This window comes from Ursus arctos, unplaced genomic scaffold (assembly GCF_023065955.2).
Source record: "Ursus arctos isolate Adak ecotype North America unplaced genomic scaffold, UrsArc2.0 scaffold_10, whole genome shotgun sequence".
In the NCBI taxonomy this organism is placed as follows: domain Eukaryota; kingdom Metazoa; phylum Chordata; class Mammalia; order Carnivora; family Ursidae; genus Ursus; species Ursus arctos.
Window position 1 is genome coordinate 3,050,766 of NW_026622764.1, and position 25,723 is coordinate 3,076,488.

Consider the following 25,723-nt stretch of genomic DNA (forward strand, 5'->3'; position numbering starts at 1 on the left):
AACCGGCAGCTGGGTTTGGGGGAGATGACGAGCCGTGGCTCTTCCTCCAGGGCACAAGCAGCCTCACGTATTGAGAGAGGCACACACTGAACCAGCCCCGTCCTCCCCGGATTTCATGGCAGACAGTTGCTATTACTGTATCCTTGTCATTAACAGTCGTCGTCACAAAATTACCGACAGTTCTGTACCGGGATGGAATGAATCTCTCCACTTTTCACCACGTGAAACCCGGTGCCTCAACCCACCCCTTCCTTTCACGCTTTGGCCAGATCCTTCTAGATTCTGAGGGTCTCTTGTCTGCTTCCAGCTTGGCACAGTCTTTCTGAGTTTGTAATTTATTTTCCAAGAGCAAAGAAGGGGCTTTGGGGAGCAGCGAGAGAAGGCGCCCCCTCCCATGTGAAGCCTCCCCCCGGGCCGCGGCTGCTCCTTTGGGCGCGGGCGCATGGGGCCAGCCCGGCCTTTGTCTGGGCTCCGGCCGCCATCGCCGGGCAGCAGGCAGGAGCCCCTTCCTCTCCTGTCTGCGTCCTGTGTGTGCTCCCCCAGAAAGACGACAAAGTGACCCCCGAGGCGCGGCAGCTCTTCTTCACCTGGTGGTCTCTATGTGCAGACAGGTTATTTGTGGCTCATGCTTGAGTATTTTTCAAGTGGCTGTTCCATGTTGTTTCTGGAAACGTGGCCTTTTCCCTTCCTGTCTGCAAGAGGCTGCAAGGTCTGCCTCCGGGAGGGCATGGAAGGAGAAGTGTGAAAGGAACGGTGTTTTCCTCCATGTCTTGGGAGCGGAGGCCTCCCTTGAGCGGGGGTGGGCCCCACGTCCTGCCCGGAGCCTGCCTGGCACGTGGGGAGGCCGGGTGAGCAGCGACCTCTCCGAGCTCCTGTGAGCAAGCCTGGGCTGGGATTTTCTTAGACAATATGAGCATAACTGGATTTTTTTCCTCATGTGTCTTAAACAGGCCCTCGAGTCCGATCCAACTGGTTGACAGAAGTCGGCATAAAGCCAGAACGCTGCTTATGTGGAAATGACCCGTGGTTTCTTAGGATTCTTAATCCTTTGCTCCAGTGTTACTGTTTTTAGTATTTTTAAAAAGATTTTATTTATTTATTAGAGAGAGAGGGAACGAGCAGTGGGGGGGACAGAGGGACAGGTAGAGAGAGAGAAGTAGACTCACCGCTGAGCAGGGAGCCAATGGCGTGGGGCTCGATCCCAGGACCCTGGGATCATGACCTGAGCCGAAGGCAGACGCTTCACCGACTGAGCCATCCAGGCGCCCTTGTTTTTAGTATTTTGAGGCAATATGAGGTAAGTTCGAAATCAGATGACCTAAGGTCACATCCTTTCTTGGATGAGCCATATGATCTCGGGGAGTCTCTGTACGGTCATTATGGTGTGAACGGTGGTACGCGTTGAGCTCTCGCTGTGCACCCAGCGCCGTGCTGAGCACGCACAGGAACTGTCACGTTCAAGTCTCAGAGGCACGATGGGAGGCACGCGAGCCACTCACCTTATCTCTTTAACATAGTTCAGTGCAGGGGTGATTAAGTTACCTTACTAAACCCAAAGAACGTGCTGGGGACCCCAGCAAGTGCCTGAGGCGAAAGCACTTTGCTCCCTCCCAAGCGCCTGCAGACGTGACATGCTCTGGTTCCTGTGCGAGCACATTGCTGACTCACCGTTCATGGTACAAGCGTGCACAGACATGCTGCCAAGAGCTGGGCCGCGTTTACGCGGCTCAGCCGAGCCCCCGCTCCCTCCTGGGGGTCTGCGCAGCCCCTGTGAGCATGAGCAAAGCGGCCAGCACGGGGCAGGAAGGGAGTTTGATCACCCGCAGCCCTGCATCAGAACGACCCGCAGCCACGAATCAGAAATCCCACTGCCCGTGGCCCTGCCGCAGCATTAATCCTAATAATGTTTTCTAAATTTTTAATAAAAGGCTGGCATTTCTCTGTATAACTAAGTCTGAAGCAGCAGTTGAGTCAAATTATAATTTCTACTAGTGACACCATTTCCTCCACTGAGTAATTTTTGATTAAGGACCAATAATTCTGCTTAAAAATTATGTTGGACCATTTTCAATGTTTTAGTCATACATCTAGAGCTAAATTATTATGGCTGCATTTTTTTTATTGTCCCGGGTTATGTGTTAAACACAAAATATATATGTATTCTGAACTGAGCTGTAAAAATTTGCCAGTATGTGTTGGAATAAAATTGTATTTTCCAAGAATAAGCTTTGATCAAAACGCAGGATTTTATTAAAGGACTGCGAATACTTTATAGCTCTTCTTATGTGTGTGCCTACGTGTGTTTGTGTATAGACATAAATAATGTTACTGGCTGAATTATGTTCCCCCCCAATTCATATGTTGAAACCCTGACCTCCAGAACCTCAGAATGTGACTTTATTTGGAAATATGGTCTCACAGATGTAGTCAAGGCAAGATGAGATCATCAGGGTGGGCTCTAATTCAGTAGGACTGTGTCCTTAGGAAAAGGGGAAACTTGGACACAGAAGCATGTGCACTGAGAATGCCCAGTGAAGGTGAAGGCAGCGACCAGGGGGACATGTCTACAAGCCAAGAAATACCCAAGATCACCAGCCAGCTGCCAGGAACTGGAGGAGAGGGACAGGCAACCAACCTGCCCACACCTGGTTCTAGGACTTCTGCCTCCAGAGTGTTAGAGGACGAATTGCTATTGTCTTAGCCACCCAGGCTGTGCTACTTTGTTTCAGTAGCTGTAGGAAACGACTGTAGATTTATGGATGGATGGAGGGATGGATAGGTGGATGAGGGGATGGATGGAGGGATGGAAGGATGGAGTGATGGACGGATGGAGGGTTGGGTGGATGAAAGGATGGAGGGATGGGTGGATGGATGGATAGGTGGATGGATGGAGGAATGGATGGATGGATGATAGATGATAGCTGGGTGATCGATTCCACAATACACTTTATATCCACAACCCTTTCCTTATATGTTTTAACATACATTTTTTTCTTGAAGTAAATGTACATTCAGACAAGTGCATGTATCACAAATGCACAGACTGACTTTTCCAAAGTGCACACACCGGCCCTCCCCCAACGTCCAGACTGAGAAACAGAACGTGACCAGCCCCTCAGGAAAGAGGCCATTCTCATGCCCCTTTAGTCGCTAATCCTCCACCTTCCCAAGGGCTACCAGTAATCTGATTTCTATCAACATTAGATTAATTGACTTATTTGGAAATGTATAAATATGGAATCGTGTAATGTGTACTGGTTTGTGCCTGACATTTTCTCCTCGATATGATGCTGTGCAATGCATCCATAGCTACATTTCTTTCACTTTCATTGTGAGATAGTATCCCATTGTGCGAATACATCACAATGTATCATTTTACTGTTGAAGGACATAATGGTTGTTTGCAGTTTGAGTTACAAACAATATTGCTAGAAATATTTTCACTGAAGTCTTTGGTGGGCATTTCTACGCATTTTGGGTGAATGTATATAGGGAGTGGAATTGTGGAGTATGCAATGTTGAGGTTTGGAAAATACTACCCATTGTATGAGAACGCCAAGTGCTGTGCGTGCCCCCCAACACTGAACCTGCCCTTGTATCTGTTCTCTTGTTTCCCCCCTTGCTCGCTAGCTTCCTTCTGGCCTCCGTGCCTCTGTCTCTTTTCCTTTCCTTCTTCCTTTTCCAGCTTTTATAACTGTAACCACTCCAGTGAGCAGGTACTGTTATCTTACTTCATTTTCCTTTCATCCCTCTGACAAGTTGAGCGTCTTCTCACGTGCTTCCTGGCTACTGTGCACACTCTTCCATGAAGGACCGTTTCAAGTCCTGGATTTTTTTTTAAGTTTTTTTAAAAAATCGTTTTTCCTTATAGATATACAAGAGTTCTTCATGAATTCTGACAAGTCTCTTCTTAACTATGTGTATTTTACTTTACGATGAGCAGAAGTTCTTAATTTTAATGAAGGACAGTTTATCTTTTCCCTTCCATTTCTGGGTAGCACACCCTGCATTCTGTTTAAGAAATACTTGCCTACTCCAAGGTCATAAAGTTGCCTTACATTTTACGTTTTGATCTACAACCCATCTAGACTTGACTTTGGAGTATGGTGTGAGGGGGACACAGAATGTCTTTGTGAAACAAGGGCATGCCCCTGGTTCTCAGCGTTTACTGACAAGACCACCCTTTCCGCCTGTAACACCAACCCAGTCTGATAGTCGACAAATGGGCGTGAGTGGTCTCTTTGCTCATATATGTCTGGGTTTATTTCTGTTCCATAGATCTGTATGTCTATTTTTGTGCCAGTACCGTATTGTTTTGGCTATTATAGCTTTGTAGCATATCTTGAAATCTGGGATTGTGATACCTCCAGCTTTTTTCTTTCTTTCTGTTTTTTTTTAAGATTTTATTTATTTATTTTAGACAGAGAGAGTGAGAGTGGGGTTAGGAGCAGAGGGAGAGAGAATCTCAAGCAGACTCCCCACTCAGCATGTAGCCAGATGCAGGGCTCAAACTCACGACCCTGAGATCATGAACTGAGCCAAAATCAAGAGTTGGACACTTAGCCCACTGAGCCAATCTTTCTTAAGATTGCTTTGGCTACTTAAGGTAGTTCTGGTTCCATACAAATTTTTGGATTATTTGTTCCATTTCCATGAAATATGATATTGGTATTTTGATAAGGATCGTATTGAATCTGTAGATTGCTTTGAGTAATATGGACATTGTAACAGTATTAATTCTTCCAATCCATGAGTATGGTATATCTTTCCATTTATTTGTGTCATCTTCAATTTCTTTCACCAATGTTTTATAGTTGACAGAGTACAGGTCTTTCGTCTCCTCGGTTAAATTTATTCCTAGGTATTTTATTCTTTTTGATGCAATTATAAAGGGATTGTTTTCTTAACTGCTCTTTCTACTACTTTGTATTAGTGTATAGAAACTCAACAGATTTTGGTATATTAATTTTGTATCCTGCACAAGTTCTCCAATTTTGTAATTCTTTTTTGAGATTGTCTTGGGTATTCATATTTTTGAAACACCTGATGATATTTTGATTGACAGTGTGTGGAATCTATAGATCAAGCCACAGATGACATTCAGTCCTCAATCCATGAACATAGTGTATTCCTGTATTTACTTAGTTATTCTTCAATTTATTTCTATAAAATTTTTAACTTATTTACTTTTGCTAGATTAGATTAATTCTTAGTTGATGTCTTTTGATGTTATTATATTTCATATCATGTACTATTTGTTTATTGCCAGTATATAGAAATACAACAGATTTTTTTGTATGTTACCTTTGTTACCAGTGGATGTGCTAAATTGGTATAATAACTTCAGCAGTTTGTCTGTGGACCCTTTGGATTTTCTACATGTGCAATCACGTTGTCTGTGAATAAATGCAGTTTTGTTTTCTTCTTTTCTAATCTTCATATATTTTCTTACTTTCTTTTTCTTAAAACATTGACTAGGAACTCAAGCAGAATTGCTCAGTAGAAATGGTGATAGCAGGGACGCTTTCTCATTTCTGGTCTTAGGAAAAATATTTCAGTATTTGACAAAGAAAAATGATGTTCTCTGTTGATTTTGCTGTAGATCACTTCTATCAGATGAGAGAAGTTTCTTTTTTATTCCTAGTGACTTTAAAATCATGTATATATGTTGGATTTTATTAAGTGATTTATTTGTGTCTATTAAGATGATCTGATTTTTTTTAATATAGCGAATTACAATTTTTGAATGCTAAATCAACCTTGCACCACAGGAATAAATCTCAGCTTGGTTTGATGGATTATACATTTCATACATTGACTGATTCAGTCTTCTAATATTTTATTCAGGATTTTTGCACCTATATGAAAGGGATGGCTTATAATTTTCTTTTCTCCTAATGTCTTCATCAGGTCTGATACTGTGATTATGTTGGTTTCATAAAAAGCTGAGAAGTCTTCCCAATATTTCTATGATCTGGATAGTATATGTAAAATTGGTGTTTTTTTCTTCCTTAAAAGTTTGAACATTTTTACCAGTGAAGCCACATGGCCTGGATGTGTGTGTGTGTGTGTGTGTGTGTGTGTGTGTGTATGGTGGGGAGGGGCAATGAAGGTTTTTAATGAAGTAATAAATTTATTTGTGAGATATAAGTCTCCTTAAATTTTCTATTCATTTTTGTCTTCATTTTGGTAGGCTGTGATCTTTAAGGAATTTATCATTTTTATATAAATCTTCAAATTTACTGGAGAAAGAGTTCTATATAATATCTCTTACAATCTTTTCAATGCCTGTAAGGTCTCTAGTGATTTTCCTTGTTTTATTCCTAATTTTGGTAACATTAAGATTCTCTTTTTCTTGTTTTCCAATTCTCTCAATTTTTTCAGAAGCTTAGGGGCATTTGGGTGGCTCAGTCAGTTAACTGTCTGATTCTTGGTTTCAGCTAGGGTGTGATCTCAGGATTGTGAGATGGAGCCCAATGTTGGGCTATGTGCTGGGTGTGGAGCCTGCTTAAGATTCTCTCTCTCCCTCTCTCTAAGAAAAGCAAAAAACAAAAAAAAAACTTAACAATTTTATTATTCCTATGGAAAAAGCTACTTTTTGACTTACCTATCATCTTTACTGTATATTTGGTTCTTATTCTTTAATTCCTACTTTTGTTGTTATCTTTTCTTTTCTATTTTTTGTGGGGGTTAATTGGTTTGAATTTCAAACTCCTGGAGAGTTTACAGAAATTATTTAATATTTAGCCTTTCTTCTTGTATAACATATAGGTTTAAGAGTACAAATTTCCTTCTAAGTACTGTCCTCACTTTACCCCACAAGTTCTATTATGTTGTATTTTCATTATAATTTAGCCAAAAATATTTTCCAATTCCCTTTGAGATTGCTTCTTTAACTCATAGGTTTTCTATAAGCATATTGCTTAATTCCCAAATCTGGCAATTCTTATATTTTTTTACTGATTTCTAACTTATTTCCATTATTGCCACAGAAGATAAGCTTTATAATTTCAGTGTTTTTGAAGTTTGTTGAGACACATTTATGGCCCATCATATTTTCAGTTTTGGTAAATGTTCATGTTTGCTCAAAAAAAAATTTTCCCTCATATTTCTCATTTGTTGGCTGGTGACTGCTACTTATTTTGGGGTGCAATTAAAGAACACCTGTGTTCCTTGATTCACTCCATTGGCTTCCTGGAGAAAAAGAAAAGAAGTTTGGAGCCCTGAAAGCAGATCTAGCTATCAGCACGAAGTCATGATGTCTGTCAAGCAAAGTGGCCGCCCCATATGAGAATGATAGATTTGCTGGTCATTGGAGATCTCTCACATCACTGAGGAGTATGCAGTTTGAGACATACTTGCTCTTCTTAGTGGAAGAGTGCAGAAAGATTATAGGGTATTATAAATGTGTGCTTTCTCTCTTGTGTTCCGAAGACCTTCCATTTATCCTTTCTCTTTTTCCCTTGTGCCTTCACGTTCTTTGTTCAGACTCTCATTCATTGTTCTCAGAAAGGACCACAGAGCTCAATGCCAACAGACTCCTACTTGTCTTATTGCCTCTGATCTCTCACCTCTGTAGTTAAGATGCTTCTTTAAATTCAGGTAGGGCCATATCACCCCCAACCTTAAACTCCTTCAAGTGGCTTTGTTCAATCATATTCAGTTCAAACAGTTATTGATACAGTTCAAACATATTATCGTGGCATTTGATGCCCTTGACCTGGCCCTATCTGACCTATGTCCTACTTCATCTCCTCATGCACTGTGTGGCCCAGCTCTGCCTGGCCACCAAATGCTCAACACAGCTCATGCAGTCTTATGATCTTATGTTATTATACCAGCATGGAATCCTTGTCCCCTCTCACCAAAGCCTGTTTATTCTTTAGGCTTCAGCTCAATATTAGCCTCCTTTCTGAAAATTTTTTTAAATCCCTCCACATTCCCATATTTTGTCCCTTCTCTGAGATCCTATCTCATTTTGTTTCTACTGCTCTGGTGTCTTTTCTGTACACAGTGTCTTGTATCTTTCTCTACTTAACTCCCTGGAGAGACAGTTTCTGAAATACAGGGCCCTTGCATAAAGCATGTTTGGTATCCCCACCAGTATTTCATGTGGATCTTTGCAGACTCACTCGGTAAATGAATGTGGAGTTGAACCCCCTAGTGTCTCATAGTAACTTATAAAGTATATGCATGTCTTAGAACCAGTTTTTCACGTGAAATGAGTCATCTGAAGGTCAGCCTATATCAGTGCGATATTTTGTAAGTAAGTCTAAAGCAGGAAGCATTAAGGATGCAGCAACTCAGAGTTGGGGATAAACAAGATTAAGTAGAAAGGGAGGTATGGATTGCTTTCTAACTCTGAAGATTAGAATTTCCACTTTCTGTGTATTAAAAATAAATCTACCATCTGAAATCAAAGGATGTGGTCAAGAGGTGCTCCTTCTCCCCTCTCCTTGAGAAGCTTTACTTCTTGACAGCCAGGGTCCGAGATTGCCTCTAGAGTCCTGAGTTCAACTATATCAGCTGCGGCTTGAGTTGCTTGAAATGGGAGTTATGGAATTAGCGAAAAATATTATTGGCAAGAAGGACTGTAGGAGGTTCTCCTGATTATAAGTCATGTCCTTAACTCTTTCTGGAGGGAAATGGAGAAAACTATTCTACTGCATGGTATAATTCAGGGGGATTCTCATCGGCCCGGGACCCAGGCTAGAGACCTTGACTCTGGCTTTGATTCTACCTGTTTCTCATTCCCTTCTTTCTCTGTCAACAACTATTGTTATTTCTTCCCCTGAAAGAGACCTCAAATTGGATATTTCCTTTCTGTTCTGTTCCTTGTAACTCCCCACACCTGCACTGGTTCCTGCTGGTTCTCTTGCCATCCATGTCTCTCCTCCCGAAGCCACTCTGCATACCTACAGAGTTATCTTCCTTAATTAGGGTTTAATCAGGTCACTCTGTTCTGAAGAGCACACAATGGATCCATATCACCTGTGCAAGTATTTTCCATATCCTCTGCCTGACTGTCAAGTCCACCTGTAACCTGGGCCCACGTACTTATCCAATTCTTGTCTCTTTGATGTGAAATCCAGTTTAGAGCTCACATGACATAATGGTTGAAAACTCCATCACTTACAGTCTGGGACACCTACATGCCCTTTATCTGCTTGTTTCCTCATAGGTAGAGTGGATGTAATCATATCACCCTACAAAGGCACAGCGAACATTAGATGATTCGATCTATGTGCAAAGTGCCCAGTGGGCTACAAATATGAATATCCAGTAGATTCACTTCCTTAAAAAAAATATTTATTTGTTTATTTATTTGAGAGAGACAGAGAAAGAGAGAGAGAAATCTAGGGGGAGGGTCAGAGGGAGAGAGAGACTCCCAAGCAGACTCCTGCTGAGCGTGGAGCCTGATGTGGGGCCCGATACCAGGACCCTGAGATCACGACCTGAGCTGCAATCAAAAGTCAGATGCTGACTGAGCCATCCAGGTGCCCCTACTTACTTTTATCCACCTTGAATTTGTTCCTGTCTCTCTTTTCTGTACAAATTTCTCCTTATGTAAACTCTAGCCTTTTGAGACTGATTACCACCTACATCACTTGAAGGCTTAGCTCTTCTCTTCTCTCCAGTCTTCCATTTTGGTGTTAGCCTCAGTTCTTCAGAGACAAACATGCTGCCAGGGCTCATTGTATGTGTCAACCAGACGTGGGTGCCCAGATTAAACATGGTTTCTGGGTGTGACCCTGAGAGTGTTTCCAGATGAGATTAGCATTTGAATGATGGATTCAGTAAAGCCAATAGTGCTCCTCAGTGTGGAGGGACCTCATTCCATCCACCGAGGTTTGAACAAAACAAGATGGGGGGAAGGATTTGCTCCTTTTCCTTCCTGCCTGCCTCCTTGAGATGAAACACTGGTCCCTCCTGCCCACAGATTGGGATTTACACCACCTGCTCCCCTGGCTCTCAAGCCTTTGGACTTGGGCCAAATTATACACCATTATACACTGGAGACTGTCCTGGGTCTCCAGCTTGCAGATGGCAGACCTTGGGACTTCTCAACCTCTATAATCGCATGAACCAGTTCCTTATAATGAATCTATCTACTATCTATCTATCTATCTATCTATCTATCTATCTATCTATCTATCTATCATCTATCTCTATCTATCTATCTATCTATCTATCTATCTATCTATCTATCTATCTATCTATCATCCATCTATCTATCATCTATCCATCTATCATCTATTTATCCATCTATCCATCCATCATCCATCTATCATCTATCCATCTATCTATCATCCATCTATTATCTATCTATCTATCTATCTATCTATCTATCTATCTACCTACCATCTTGCTGGTTTTGTTTCTCTGGAAAACCCCAACTGTTACATCTTTCAAGTAGGTTATGTTGATCTCAATTAAAATTTTGTTTCCATTTGTTCACTTATCAATCTATTTTCTTAACAAATATTTTCCAAGACCATGTGCCTGACTTTACAACCTTCTGTTCAATAAATACATCCTTGGTTTACCTGTAATCTGCATCTTTCTAATATGATAGGAGGTTACTTTGTAAAAGCTATTTTTGCCATCTTTATTCTAACAAATATTCATAGGTGTTAGATATGCAAAGATAAGACAAAGTCTTGCCCGCAAAGAGCCCGCAGTCCAGCAGGAGTTATAAAGGTACAAATATAAACTTAGCATTTTAGTGTCACGTCATCAGAGCTCACATTTCATTATTTCCTAGAAATGTTTGCATTTGCATTTTTCTTTTTTGGTAAAATATCTTGCATATATATATATACACACACACACATACATATCCATTCATCTATAAATATATTATATATGTATATATATTATGTGGGGGGAATATATATATTATTTTACATATATATATTTCCCCCATACATTCCTGCCTGTAAAAAATGCTGACTGATTATTCCTGCATTGTTTTCACTGTGCAAGAAGGAGTTCCCTTTCAAAGTTCTGGAAACCATACAGACTAGAAGCTCTCTTTGAGATTTACAACGAGATTCAGCAAGTCAAAGCACTAAACTAGGCTTCAGGAAGGAAAAATGATTGTGTTTAATTTGACACTTATATGACTTTAGACATTTTTTCCCTGGGAAATGCAGGGCTAGAGTAATTATGACTAAAATTTTATCTCCTAATGGGGGGATATCATGTGATTTTGTAGCATTGAATGTACCCACAATAGACTGAAAAGATCAGTCTTTAAAAGAACACCCATGCTACAGTGTCAATTAAACTGTGTAAACACGCATGTGCATATATGAAAGTTAATTATCTGATTAAGCTTTTTATCTAAATTCCTAATATTCTGTTTATTCATTACCTAGCTGATAAAAGTTAAAACCACAATGGCACGTTAAGATACGCTCTTAGAATATCCAAGTTTACCTTTATTGTTGTCTGTCTTTTCCTGAAAATGTTAGGAGCCTGTCTGATTTGGCTGCAATTAAATTTGATTGGCTAATAATTCACCCCAAATTATCCATCATTCCTCTATTATAGCCCTAGTTTTATTTCACTTTGAGTTCTCCTAGTAAGTAAAGGGCCCATCCTTGGGTTTTTAGCCAATTAAAATAATCTATAGGCTTTTACCATGAATTAGTACCTTAATACAGCCTTTGCGTTGTGTGGAAGTTTGGAAAGATCAATTTCTTAGGAAATCACATATCTTTTGTAAGTAGGCAGAATAGTAGACCCAAAATGTCTCTGTCTCCGGAACACAGGAATAACTTACATCACATGGCGAGGGGAGTCAAGGTTGCAGAGGGAATTAAGGCTGCAAATCAGCTGCCCTTTGGATGGGGAGAGTGTCCTGCGTTATCCAGGTGGGCCCCGTGTAACCGAGTGTCTCTATCAGCCAAAGGGGGACTCGAAATTCAGAGTCTCGGTGATGCCGCCCGAGGCAGGCTCAGCATAGTGCGGTGCCACCAGCCAGGGAATGCAGCCCTGCCAACTTCTTGGTTTTAACCCATTTTGGACCTCTGGCCTGCAGAACAGTGAGTTAAAAAGTGGCTATTTGCCACCGTGTTTGCGATGGTTTGTTACAACAGCAAGAAGAAAGAGAGATGCCCTTGTGTGGTCTGCAGGACGCTAGTTGGAGGTCAGTATTGTTTCCTTGCTCAGACAGAGCGCTTCCAAAGCTCTGCGCTTATTAGAGTGAGGGAAATACCCCATACCGGAGGCCAGGAAGTGCACTGAGGCAGAACCCGGCCCTACAACCAGGCCCTGCACCTGAGCTGCTCAGGCCAGTCTGTGCGTCCTCTTCCCAGGGTTCAGCTGGGTTCTCACCTCTACCTGGGAGGCCGGAACCACCTGGCGGAAACTCAGGGGATTCCCCCAAAGGCCACCCGTTCCTGCTCCTGCTCAGCACCCCCTCCCAGGTGCAAAGATGTCACGGACTTATTTTTTGAGCTTCTGCCTTTACAAGGTGATTGCCGAGGCCCATGTTGTCCTTCCTGGCCTGCAAGTAGCCCAGGGCCATCCCTCCCAGTGCTGGGGGAAGGAGGCGAACTGCTTGGGGATTTCACTCTCCCTCGAGCCCCCTGACAAGAACACCTGACCAGGTGTCTCGCCAGCAGGCCTGTGGACTTCAGCATCATGGTGGCATGTGGCCAAGCCGTGTGCCCAAACTTCCAGCCCGCCCAGCCACTGGGGACCACCTTAGACAATTGGCTTTTCCTTGACCACAACCCTGACTCCAGCCCTCAGACTTTCTTTGGGATCCAGATGTCTTCTTCTCAGCAGCTCCCCCCGCCCAACGCCCTGACAAAGGAAGTGCGCACCTCACAAGTGAGCTTTTTCACTGCCCTAAATACATCACCTCCCAGATGATCTCTATGACCCCGCGTCTCCCTCGATCCCTGCAGACCCATCACGGGTGCGCCCGAACTTTTCTTGCCCCTGCCCCTCCTGTGCCAGTCACAGCTCCGAGACTTTGCTGGGCTTCTTGATTTTTCTTTTCAAAGAGGGTGTTTTTTCTGTACATTCTTTCCTTTTTATAAAACTATTTTTATTGGAGTAAAATGTCTACAATATAACATTTGCAATTTAAACCATTTGGCGGCAGTAAGAGCGTTCACACTGTTGTGCAGTGACGTGCGTGTGTACAAAACCCCAGGTCCCGTTCGGTGCACATCACAGTTTGAGAAGTATGGCGCTGCGTGAGTTTAGTCCATGACTTGCAGCAATCTCTTTCTTGAAGCAGTCTTGCCCCCGGGCATTTCCAAGCACTGTCCTCTTAGGACGCACACCCCACAACTCTGGGCGCTGTTTCCCACCTCTTTACCTTGTGTCCTCCTGGGCTCTGTTCTCGGCTTCCCTCCTTCCACTCTTCACCTCTTCTTCCAACATCGTGGCTTCCAGCCTCGTGCCCCCTCTCCTCCTGGAGCCAGACGGGGTGCTGCTGTGTGGAGTCACTCTCTGTTACCCCGAACTGCGTTCTTGCCTCTAGTCTGTCCATGGCTACCTGTTGTTTTTCAAAAATATATCTAATCTTGTAATTCCCTTAATTAAAAACATGCAGTGTCTCCCCAGGTCCTGTCCACCAAGGTCCAAATTCCTAAGAAAGACATTCGTGGCCCTTCACAACCTATGTGAAGCCCATAATTTTTCCTAGCCTTGTCTTCCGTGTCTGTGTTCTGGATCAGCGATTCTCAGGGTTCGCTGTACATTAGAATCACCTGTGGAAACTTAAAACACCAGAGCATCTGTGCCCCAGGCCTGTGATAAGTCAGAAACTCTGGGAGTGTGGCCCAGCATTGGTGGTAAGAAATCGGAACAGGAACAGACAGAGCTCCTGAATTTCAAGGACATGCCACCTCCCACAGCCTTCCGGCAGGTGACATCTTAAATCCCCCCGACAGCAAAGAGCCATCTCTGTTTTGTGGGAAAAACAAGAGAGAGAGAGAGAAAGAGAACATTCTTTCCTTTGCAAAGGCAGCCCTTCTTGTAATATCCATAATGGATTTCACTCCATTCCACTCAGTGACGATGAAATCAAATGTGGAAGTCCAGTAAAATACGATCTTCCAGGAAGGAAGACACGCCAGGGGATGCATTAACTTAATTGGCCTGTATTAATAGAATAAAGGAGAGTAACATAGTGGTCTTCATGATGTCTCATAAAACATAGCTGTTGTCTAGATTTAAGAGAAAATCTTCAAGTGTGTGCGTGCGTGTGTGCCTGCATGCGTGAGCGTGCCAGGCCGCGAGTGTGTGTGAGTGTGTGTATGTGCGTGTGTGAGCGTGTGTGCGTGTGTGAGCGTGTGTGTGAGTGTGTGTGAGCGTGTGTGTGTGTGTGAGCGTGTGGGTGTCAGCCTTGCATTCTCTTTGGTAAACTTACTTTGTCTCTGGAGCCTGACTTCCCTGATTTTTTTAACTTGGAACTTTCCAGATCCTTACTGTGAATAAGATTTAACTGATATTCTGAATGGTGAGGGCCGTTAACAAAAACCCCAAAGAAGTAAAAGTAAAAACAAACGAAAAGTTAAGTTTTGCCTCATAATTAAGGTCATCTTTAATTTTGCAAGATGCGATATTGACTTTTCCATCATATTTTTATATAACTTTATGGTCTGACTCTTTCAAATGGTAAAATAGGTTATGTTTAGTATTATTACTTTGCTAGATTACCATCTATCTACCCCAATAAACCAGCAGCTGGCTGAAAAAATGCTTCTTAGCTTTTTATTCCAAAGGGGTGTGTGTGTGTGTATGTGTGTGTGTCCATATATATGTACATACAAGTGTATTGTGTGTATAAGGTGTGTGTATACAAGCACACATATTCCAAAATGTTTCAAGACCATTCTTTGGAAGATGGTGGTGGCAGCGTAGCTGGTGAAGCCTCTGAACGCCACCCACTCCCCAGTGGAAACTGCCAGTACGGCTAGTACTGTGTAACAGAAATTATATAAACAGCGTTGGTCACGAACTAGGTGATGAGATAGGCCCATGACCCTCAAAGTGCCAGAAAGGGAGGGACCGATGACAGCCCCAGACCTGAGTGGGATCAGTCTGTTTGGGAGGAAGAAGCCGGCCAGCCGATGGATATGAGAACAGAAGAGCCGACAGCAGCCTGGGGTCCTCACTGGAAGCACAGGGGCTGGTCTGGGAGCAGCCCTGCGCACAGGGGAGGCTCTGCAAACGCCCCCCCGTGGGCCCGTGTAAGGTGCCCACTCAGACTGACCAGCCTCGGTCCCTTCCAGGACAATGTCCCACATACAGGAGGATCTGCTGGGGCTAGAGTCCGGAAGGAGCAGGACAGAGACATCTGGAGAGAAGGGGAGGTGAAGGCCCCGGGGAGCCAGCCCTGCCCTGAGGGCTCAGGACGACAACAGAGGGCGCTCTAGAGCCGGCAAGCTGGAAAGGCTCTTGGAACCGGACTCCCTCCCCAAATTCAGAAAAACTCATCTCAGGTAAAAATAAGCAATGGGAAAGGATCACAGTCTCATTCAGTACAGAGTTATTTTCAGGAAAAGGAGAACAAGGAACAGAATAATGTTCCCGCAATAATGAGACTACACCTGAAAGATGTGTCCACAGACGGACGGGAAACAGGGCGCACTTACTTCAAAGAGAACTGGAAGAGACTGAGTGATAGAGGACATTGAAGAGCAGCGCAAGTCAAAAGGCGGGAAGTTCAGGAGTGCGGTGACGGTGTTCAGGGAGGCGTTGTAATTCGGAGAAACATTATTTTAGAAATGAGATCCGAATGAGAAGAAACACAAGGACTTCACAGAAGGTGAAAGGGAGGCAAAGTTTGCATGAAAGGGAAGGGATCCAAGAAAAGGTGGGAAAATGCAGACCACAGGCAAAGGAGTTTCCACATAAGTGTCACGGAAATTCCCAAAGAAGCAGGAAAGGAAAGGCTAAAAACCATAGCTCCGTCCGTCTTTCCTGGACTAAAATAGAAGGCTCAGCCGCACGCAGAGCTGGGCACTGCCCTCCCAAGCCCGGGGCACCGGCAGGACCAGGACAGGTGGCGGGAAGAGACCATGGGACTGCCTGTGTGTCCGGTCTTGTGTGTGAGGACAACGTTGGAATTCGACCACAGCGACGCGGGGAAAAACCCGATGAAGAGAATCAAAATTGCAACACTATACTTTGTTTTGAAATGTGGAAGCATAAGGTTACTGTGGTTTCTATACTTAGGAATTCATCCAGACCCTCCCTCCAGAAAAGAAATCGCTGTAATAAGTGGGTATTGCCCATTTAGCGCATTCTCTTTCCAAAAGCCTGGTCCAAAGACCGGGCAGGAGAGGAGAGCGAGCAGCGTGGTAAGATGAGAGACTCCCACGGCGTAAATTAAGAAGCCCCCAGGGCAGCCCCGGCTGAGTGGTAAGACCATTCTCCCCCCTTAATTAAAAGAAAACAAAACTGTGTGGGCTGAAGTGTTTACTTCTTACTATTGACATTTATTTTCTGTTTGGAAATGTCCTCGGATTCAGGGAATCGGTAATGCTCACACCTACCCTCCTTTCTTGTAACGGCTATTGTGATTTTCCAGTAACAAATAATACCGTTTCCTGGTCACAGCCTCACTCCCCAGGCACTCCCTCATCCTTTGAAAATAAGAAACCAGTAGAACCATGGGACCCAATAAGATGCAGAATTGCAAATTTTCTTCAGGTGTGAAAAATAAAGTGTGAGGGTGTTTTTGGAAAGTTTCTTCGAGGAGCAGAATCTCTAAAAACATCGGAACGCTCTGGCCCCCAGGCTGGTCACTCAGTGAGCTCTCTCTGTGTAGCATTAAACAATACACGTGCTGGTAAGGACAGTTTGAGAGCTCTCTTAAAGGCAATCGGAAATGATAGAAAATTAAGTTTTCCACCTCTTAGATCAGAAAATAGACATGGTCTAACTATATGTGTGTTTAGGTATAAAATTCCTCCAAGAAAAGGACTTAACAAAGGAAATAACTTTTTTTTTCAGATTTTATTTATTTATTTGACAGAGAGAGAGACACCCAGCTAGAGAGGGAACACAAGCAAGGGGAGTGGGAGAGGAAGAAGCGGGCTCCCAGCAGAGCAGGGAGCTCGATGCGGGGCTCGATCCCAGGACCCTGGGATCACGCTCTGGGCAGAAGGCAGAACGCTTAACGACTGAGCCACCCAGCTGCCCCAGGAAATAACTTTTTTATACTTAAAATAAGATTGGAGAGAAATAAGCAAGTTATTTACTTTATTACCTAAGTGAGCAAACTGTGAAGTCCAATAGGCGCTTTCCACCAAGGGCATTATAAGTAAGAGGATTCCCGGAGAGGGTATGACACCTAAACCAAATGAGGAAATGTTTGGTAAAGAGGGTGTGTAAAATTTCCCTACGACTTGTGATTCTACAGAACATAAATGGTTTCTTAAGAAGTAATATATCACACTGAAGCCATATACTAATATTGGTTTTTAAATACTAAATTTAACTTTTGAGCTTTGTTGGTAGATGCTGGGGTATAAGCAATATCCTAATGACTTGTGTTGCTTTTATGGAAATTGAAGAACAATAGGAAATCAGGAACAATTTTTCATGAATACCCATAGAGAGGAACAGTCCAATGCCTCCTCATTAATATCTTCTTTCCGATCTCACCATTGTCCATCTAGGTGGGGCTTCAGCCCCCAGGACAGCTCTGCTTGCTTCTCATAGACCGTGTCCGCAAAGCCAGGCCCCTTCTGCACCAATGATACCTGCTACATGGCAGCCGGATGCCTCTCTCGTCAGGAGCCTCGAAAATCTACCTCTGACTCAGGTCTGTAACCATCAGGGTGAATCAGGACATTCTAGTCTTTTTTTTTTGAAAGCCATTTGTGACAACACGGATGGACCTTGAGGGTCTTGTGCTGAGTGAGATGTCGGGCAGGGAAAGATAAGCACTGTACGGTCTTGCATGTGGACTCGAAAAGAGCCGAACTCATAAAGACAGAGACTAGGATGCTGGTTCCCGGGTCTAGAGGTGGGGGAGATGGGAAGATGGTCGTCGAAGGGCCAACCATGCAACTAGCAGAAGAGTTAGTCTTGGAGTTGCAGTGCACAGCACAGAGATGACAGTCCACAGTGCTGGCGATAAACTTCAGAGTTGCTTAGAGACTAGGTCTTCATTGTTCTCGCCACAGAAAAGAAATGTGGCAGAGGCGCTCGCTAAGACTGCGGCGGTAATGACCGTATACGTAAATGGATCAAATCAGTGCTCATACACCTGAAATTGACACAGTGTCATCTGTCAATTATATGCCAATAAACATAAATATATAAAGGCAGTGAGTGACTTTTGTCCTGGAAGTTACATCCAGGCTCATGCATCTGTTACCTCCCAAGATAAATGATGACATTTCAGTAAAAATTGGCCGTTTTTACTGAAGCATGTGGAGCCGCGTCTTTGCATCTGGGGGTACCGTGTATCGAAATCAGGTCCTGCTTGGCAGCTCTCTGCTAGCAGAAGAATAATCTATACCTCGTTACCATGGAAATGCTACCGGCGCGTGTGTGACGAACTCTCAGCACACCCACCAGCTCACGTGCACTGCATGTCCATGGGTATCTACTAGGAGACTCTTGTTTCAATCACAAAGTAAACCCGTAACTTAAACTGGGTGAGTCCTACACCCTCCCGGACCCACCAAAAAACAGGGTTGAACAAGAGGGCAAGAACAGGTGCTAAGAAGTGTGTTCTCAGCTGGCAGGCTGGAGGAGCAATTAGATCATAAAGAATTCTTGGTATTTCAGGAAACACTTGTGCAGTTTTGAAATTTTTTTGGTTTTCTTTTGCTGCCTAAGTTTGCCATCCCTTAGACTGCTTTGCCCTCTCACTAAACATTCAGAACAACAGGGAAAAAAAAGTTGCAGACCTGGCCTATAATTTTTTAAGAGACTTGTCATAAGTTAGACCCACTGTAATAATGGGCTTTATCATGAGGCTCTGTGGGGCATGAAAAGAGAGCAGATTGTGAGCTGACCAACCTGCATTGAAATTGCAACTCCGTCCTTTATTAGCTGTGCAACTCTAAGTGGGTTAGTTGACTTCTCTGAGCTGCAATCTCATTCTCTGAAAAGGCACGGATGACTACAGCCCCCTGCTGATTTGTAGAAGAGAATCAAAGGAGACTGAGAGCACCCAGGAAGCCTTCAGGAGGTCTCAGTTTCCTTACTCCCATGCATCTTTTACTCAGTCTTGCTACCTATTACCATGGATAATTGAACGTGGGATGTGGTTTTATTTATTTTAATACTTCCGTGGTCCTGCATAACTTTCTGGTCAAATATCAACTGACTCAAAATCTTTTTGCTCAGGAGTGTGTAGGGTGGCCCCTGGTGTGGGGGGCTGGACCACAGGACCCTGGGCTTGCTTCACCCCACCAGGTGAGCTGGACCAGCCAGCTCAGAGCAAGCCGGGTGGAGGGAGCTGCTCTCCTTCCTGCTGCTCCCTCCCCCGCCCCCAGGTTCCTGAGCCCCGCCACCTGCTGGCCTCGGTCTCCCCACAGCAGGGAGTTTCTCTCTTACTGTCTTGGGTTTCACGCCTGTCAGCTGGGGTGGGCCCTCAAGCGCCCGCTGGTTTCTCCTGTGGCAACGACACATAACTCATGTCCTTCCCAAATATGGGAAAAGCTGAATTCCTTCCAGAGCAGTGGGCCGGCTCCCTCGGGCTGTTATTTGCACACGTTCTGCGACCAGTTTGGTTTCTTATGAACTAGCTGAGTAACACTCACTAGCTGAATTTCATTCAAGTGGCTTTTACAAAAGGACCTGGCTTTTTTTTTTTTTTTTTACAACAGAGCAAAGTATTGGATATTTTAAGATAAAAACCCACCATGAGCGAGAAAGCGGCCGAGTGCTGGCTGGGTAGTTGTGGGAGCCTGGTGTCATTCGGTCAGCATCCGGACGGCTTCCCTTCTCTAGCACTCAGCCTGGACACCGGGTGTCCAGAGTTCTTTAAGGACTATGGTTACGTCTGCCTGACGTGAGGCCTCGCACTATTGGGAAGATGGGGGGGGGTGACTAGAACAAGTCCAGTGATTCATACCCTGGGGCATTTCTGCAAGATGAAATGCAGCAATGAGAGGTTTCAAACCGTCCCTGTAAGACAGCAGTTGGGACCCAGCTCACCAGGCTATTTTTAATAAATGAGGTCACAGAGTATTTATATGCACCCTTGGGGCAGGCCCCTGATGGAAACAGGAACCAGCAAACTTGCACTGTAGTGACCCCTCCACTCACGAACTTCCACCAGTTTCTTTACATTTAGAACATTGTGTTATTTGGGGACAAGGCGGTAAAGAAGGGAAGCAAAAGAAAGAAATTTAATGGACGAAGAAAGGATTGTCTCTTCGCCTTCCTCCAAAAGTGTATTCTCCCCATTTAAGAAGAGAAGACGGATAAGCAAGCCGTGGTGCATCCAGACAACGGAACATCATTCAGTGGTAAAAAGGCATGAGGTACCCACGCACGAGCAGACACAGAGGGACCTTCCGTGCACGGCACTCGGTGAAAGAAGCCACACACTGTGAGTCCAACCACGGGACGTTCAGGAAAAGGCGACACGGTGCACACAGTAAAAAGATGGGGGGGGGGCAGAGGTTAGAGGGGAGCCGGGGATGAGCCGTGGAGCACGGTGTTTAGGGCTTGGAGGATTCTTATGAGAACATAGTGGCAGACACGTGCCGTATTACACATCTGTCAAAACTTACAGGAGGCACAACACTCAGAGGGAACTTTAATGCACAGGTGGACTTCAGTTAATGGCCAAGTATCAGTATTGGCTCATCCGTGGCCCTAAATCATCCAGGATGTTAACAGTAGGGAGAAGAGCTGAGAATGTGGGGTGGTTGGGGGATATAAGGAACTCTCCATTTTCCAGACAATTTTTCTACATCCCTGAAACATGGTCTGTTAATCTTTTTAAAGTGAAGATGGCGATTGGCAACTTGGAATTTCTAGGGCTGTCCTCTGCGCTCTAAAGGGAATCCTTGGGGCCCTTGTGCTTCTGTCCCTGTGCACCCCGCCATTTCCCTGCCCCTGCTCGCCACAGCCTCTTCCAGGGAACCCAGCAGCACTTCTGTTCCTCTGTGCTCCCTTGCCTGGCCCATGCCCATCAGGCCGGGGCTCGAGCCCCCTCTGGAAGCTTTGAGCCCCTACTCCACTAGGCTTTCTAGCGAGAAGTGCTGTCCTTCTGAGTGACTTTAGTAAAACAACAATGCTTCCTGCTACAGGGGAGCACGGGCTGCTTCTCTTTTCCAAGATGACTTGACTAGAGAGAAGCACAGGTGTTTCGTACTGATGTGTGTCCACATCGTAGGGGACCCTGGGCCCTGGCGGGAGGTGTGTGGATGGCATCCCCGTGGCCAGCGCTCTGGGGGGCAGAGCCTGGCTGACGCTGATGGCCCCAGGCCAAGGGCATTTCCTGGCCATCTGCTAAGTGCCAAGCCCCATGCCAGGAGGGGATGGACACACGAGGAGTAAGACCTACCCCTGAGAGACTGGGTGGAAAGGATGGACCCAGTGATGAGTGAGGGGCATGCAGACCAAGGGCATCTGCCTGGAGGGGTATGCGGGGTCAGCCCCCAGGGAGGGCGGAGAGGAAAGCAGTGCTTGGCACTGGCCCCTCAGAGGCTTTCCCTGCAGCCCTCAAGGCACCAGGCAGTGTCTCCTGTTCTAGCTGCTCCCCCAGATCAGATCAGACGCCCCCGCAGCATGTCAGGGGACAGTTCACAGCAGAGAGGACCCTGCTTCACCCTCCGGTGGCCGCCCTCTGGGATCCTTCACGGATCATGCTTCAAGGGACCTTCTCCGAAGCCCTTCAGGGTGGTTACGTGATGTGCAGACTCAGCCTGGGCGTCACGACGGCGTCGAGCCCTCCTAATTGCTCTCGTCACGTGGTACCAAAGCTGGAAGCGGGGCGCCTGGGTGGCGCGGTCGTTAAGCGTCTGCCTTCGGCTCAGGGCGTGATCCCAGCGTTCTGGGATCCAGCCCCACATCGGGCTCCTCTGCTGGGAGCCTGCTTCTTCCTCTCCCACTCCCCCTGCTTGTGTTCCCTCTCTTGCTGGCTGTCTCTCTCTCGCTGTCAAATAAATAAAATCTTAAAAAAAAAAAAAAAAGCTGGAAGGATGCTCTGAAAGCCTCCGTGTTCTCTAGAGCTTAGAGGAAGGAGGCCGTCGGAGGTTAAGTCCCCACACCACAGACACATTTCCCAGAAGCCGGGCAAGAGGAAGAGGGAAGTGCGGTGGAGCTCTCACCTCATCTGGGCACGTCAGCCGTGAGCCATGGGATCCTTCTCACGTCGAGGGCACAGATCCTCTATTGCAGACAAGCACGTAAGTTACCACGTACATACATGAGCCCAGCCGTTCCCTGGGTGCTGCCCACGCTCTCTCACTGCTGATTTACCTGGTTCCCTGGGCACAGAGCACAGAGCACAGGCAGGGGGCGTTTTCTGGCCTGTGACGTTTCCCAGGAGAGTGACTCTGGGTAGGTCGCCAGCACTGCCCCCTCAGCAGTGAGATACAGGGCAGGGGTGCTGACCAGAATCCCCGGGGCAGGGCCCAATCATCCAGCAATTCTGGGAGCAGCGTCCAGGGAAGCGGCCTTTACCTTGAGTTACCTCTTGTGCATTATCTGTTGCCTTCTGTGTGTTTTACTGGTTTCCAGTTTTCTTAACTGCAGGTCAGTGCATGGCAGCCCTGGATACACAGCGAAAGGCTTTGCTGTGTGGCAGTCGCAGGAGCAAAGCGGAGAATAAATACTGGTCACCGACATTACGGGGCACGGTACGTCGTCTTCCCGCAAAAGTGTCTACAGAGCGCAGATCCGAACAGTTTTCCCAAGGCAAAAAAACCACAACGGAAATTCCCTGTAGTATTAAAATATAGATTTTATGATTCTAAACTTTAAAACTAGATTTGTAATTATGAAAAAGGGAAGTTCTACCTTGCTGTGTTTGTATGTGTATGTGTGTGTACGTGTGTGTGCATGTGTGTATGTGTACATGTGTGTACATGTGTGTGTACACGTGTATATGTGGTGTGTGTGTACGCGTGTATACATGTGCATGTGTGTATGTGCGCGTGTGTGTATGTGGGCATATGCGTATGCGTGTACACGTGTATATGTGTGGACATGCGTGCATGTGTACGTGCATACACGTACGTACACACATGTATGTGAACATACATGTGTGTACACATGCGTGCATGTTTGTGTACATGTGTGTGCATGTGTACCTGTGTAGTGTGCACACATATGTATACGTGTACATGTGTGTACGCGCGTGTGTGTAAGTGTGCACGCGCGTGTGTGCTTGTGTGTGTGTGCACACGTCAGTCTTGCTATCACTAACGTGGTATTTTGGCAGTAAGGTCCATGGGTTCTTGATTTCGTCTGTGCTGGTTCTGGCACGTGCAGAAAGAAATCGCACGGCTGGGGGAGACAGGACCGAGGCGGCCGCGCTGCGCAGAGCACCCAGGTCGGCCGCTCGTCTCGGGCTACAGTGTGGAGCGGCGCCCAGAGCGAGCAGGGACTCTGCTCTGAGTAGAGAGTGAGGTGAAGGGAAGCGCCTCCAGCTGTTTCCAGCGGCTCCTCAGCGCACGCCAGAGAGGTTCGCAGCAGAGGTGCAAACAGGTGGGTGTGCAGCCACGTGTGTTCCTCACGTGCTCGCTGACCCCTGTTCTTCAGCCTCCATGAGGCCTTCCCAAACAGGGGCTGTCAACATTTTCGAGAAGAAAATTGGGTAAGGGGATGGCTAAGCCACAGGGAACGTGGCTCGGCTGTGGCTCGGTGATCCTGGGGACCAGGCCCGGGGTCTGCTCTGTCTTCCATCCTCTGGAACTCAGAGGAGGGCCCCCAGCGCAGCACGCGGCATTGCTTGGTGCCCGCTGCGGTTGTCCCCAAGCCGGCGACTTGCCTGCTTGCCCGGCCGCGCGGCTCATTCTGCGGGTGAGCTGGGGTACGACCTGTGCGGAAACACCTCTCTGCCTAAGACGCCCTGTTTGCCATTTCCTCCGCGAGCCCAAAAACCTGCATGCAGGATGGAAACATCACCAGTGTCTCTGACGTGTCGGTCCCCCTGCCCCTGAGCCCTGGGGAGCAGAGGCCGCGTCCTGTGTCCCTGTGTCCCCAGCACCAGCAGCGGCCTGCCGCGTCAAGGCGTGCAAGAAATGCTTTTCTTCAGGAGGCTCGTCTGCGATGAGGAGCCTGAGGACCATTAGCAGGATATCTGCGCCGTCAGCCCACGCCTGGCCCCACGCTTGCTCCGGGACCCTCGGGAGCTCCGGCTCCCAGACCACAGGAAGCGACCCCACACACGAGGGCTCCACTCTTAGACTAATCATTCCTAAACATGCTTCCTGTTTCCTCTTCAATGCCTCTCGTCTTCCCCAATTATAGTTTTTAAGATGCTTCCTGTGTCTTTCTTCCACTGATCCTGGCTGTCTTGATCACAGAACGAGGCTGCCTTGTTAGGTTAATGTCCGTATTAGCCCATACGCGTCTGAGTTACAGAGCAGATGCTCTTTGAAACTAAGGGGTAACGGAGGTTTGGCCTGTCGTACCCTGTGAATTCCACGTTACACCACAGGCCGTTGGCTCTGGTGAAGTGACCCACAGCTCGCTCACTTACTCAGAACAAATGCACGATTTTTTATTTTGCACTCTCATGATTTCAGTAAAATGTCTTTTATTTTAGTGTCTTCCCTGCCCGAAGTGGGTACGTTATGCTCCCGCCACTAAGGAAAGATATCATAGAATAATACCTACTGGCATAGGGAAAAGCTGGCCTTATGCTGTTTATGAAATAGTGTGTGTGTTAGACTCTCTGTTACCTTATGGTCCCAAATGTGAAAAATTAGTAGTTATTTCAGGTTGGTAGGCTCATGAATGATTTTAACTTTCTTCTTTATGTTTCTCTGGATTGGGGAGTTTTTTCTTTGATGAACAGAAATTTCTTGGTATCAAGGAAGAGGAACTGCTGGCATTTTAGAAAACGTAAACTCTCCTTTTCCTTGACCATCCAGAGTGTGGGGTCCCTGGTTCGCAGAAAGACCAGAAGATTCCCACCAGGGGTATGGGGAATCTCTGGTGTCATCGTTGTTGGAAGGCTGTGAACTTGGATTTGGGAAAGACAAGAGCTTGAGAAGTAGTTTGGGGTTTTGGCTCAGGAGGCAAGAGTGTAAGAAATGACTTCGTGATGGCGGCCAACCCAGCAAGGTGACAAGCGAAATTCTGTAACTGGACGAGTCACCGAGGACCCATTCCCATGTCCAACCATGGGCCAAGAGTGCATCTATTCAGAGGAGTCTAGGAGCTCAGCCCTCCAGGAACAGTCACAGATTTCTGGGTCAACCACGGCCTCTCAGCTTCCCCCCTGGGGGTTACCTGCGGCAACCTCTGAGCTCACTGCACAGAACAGCGCCGGGGCTGTCTGGGAAGGGTGACGCCAAATGATGACGCGGCTGGTTGGTACAATAGGGTGACTGAAGGCTGAAGCCAGGTAGACCACCCCATCATACCTGCTGGCTCAAGATGCCTTTAGAAAGGGGGGAAATAGGGGCGCCTGGGTGGTGGCTCAGTCTTTAGGCGTCTGCCTTCGGCCCAGGGCATGATCCCAGGGTCCTGGGATCGAGCCCCGCATCGGGCTCCCTGTTCTGCTGGGAAGCCTGCTTCTTCCTCTCCCACTCCCCCTGCTTGT

At 46.1% G+C, this 25,723-nt stretch overlaps 1 long non-coding RNA gene across 2 annotated transcripts; it reads left to right on the forward strand.

The window, feature by feature from the left end:
* The first annotated feature begins 1,142 nt into the window (after window positions 1-1,142).
* LOC113251537 (uncharacterized) lies at window positions 1,143-25,723 on the forward strand. 2 transcript variants are annotated; one of them, XR_008957258.1, is made up of 6 exons: window positions 1,143-1,297; window positions 17,655-17,800; window positions 20,409-20,548; window positions 22,177-22,355; window positions 22,705-22,808; window positions 23,443-25,723. It is a non-coding gene; the product is annotated as an uncharacterized LOC113251537 (long non-coding RNA). The 2 variants fall into 2 exon arrangements; XR_003314523.4 differs by lacking the exon at window positions 1,143-1,297 and adding an exon at window positions 16,306-16,392.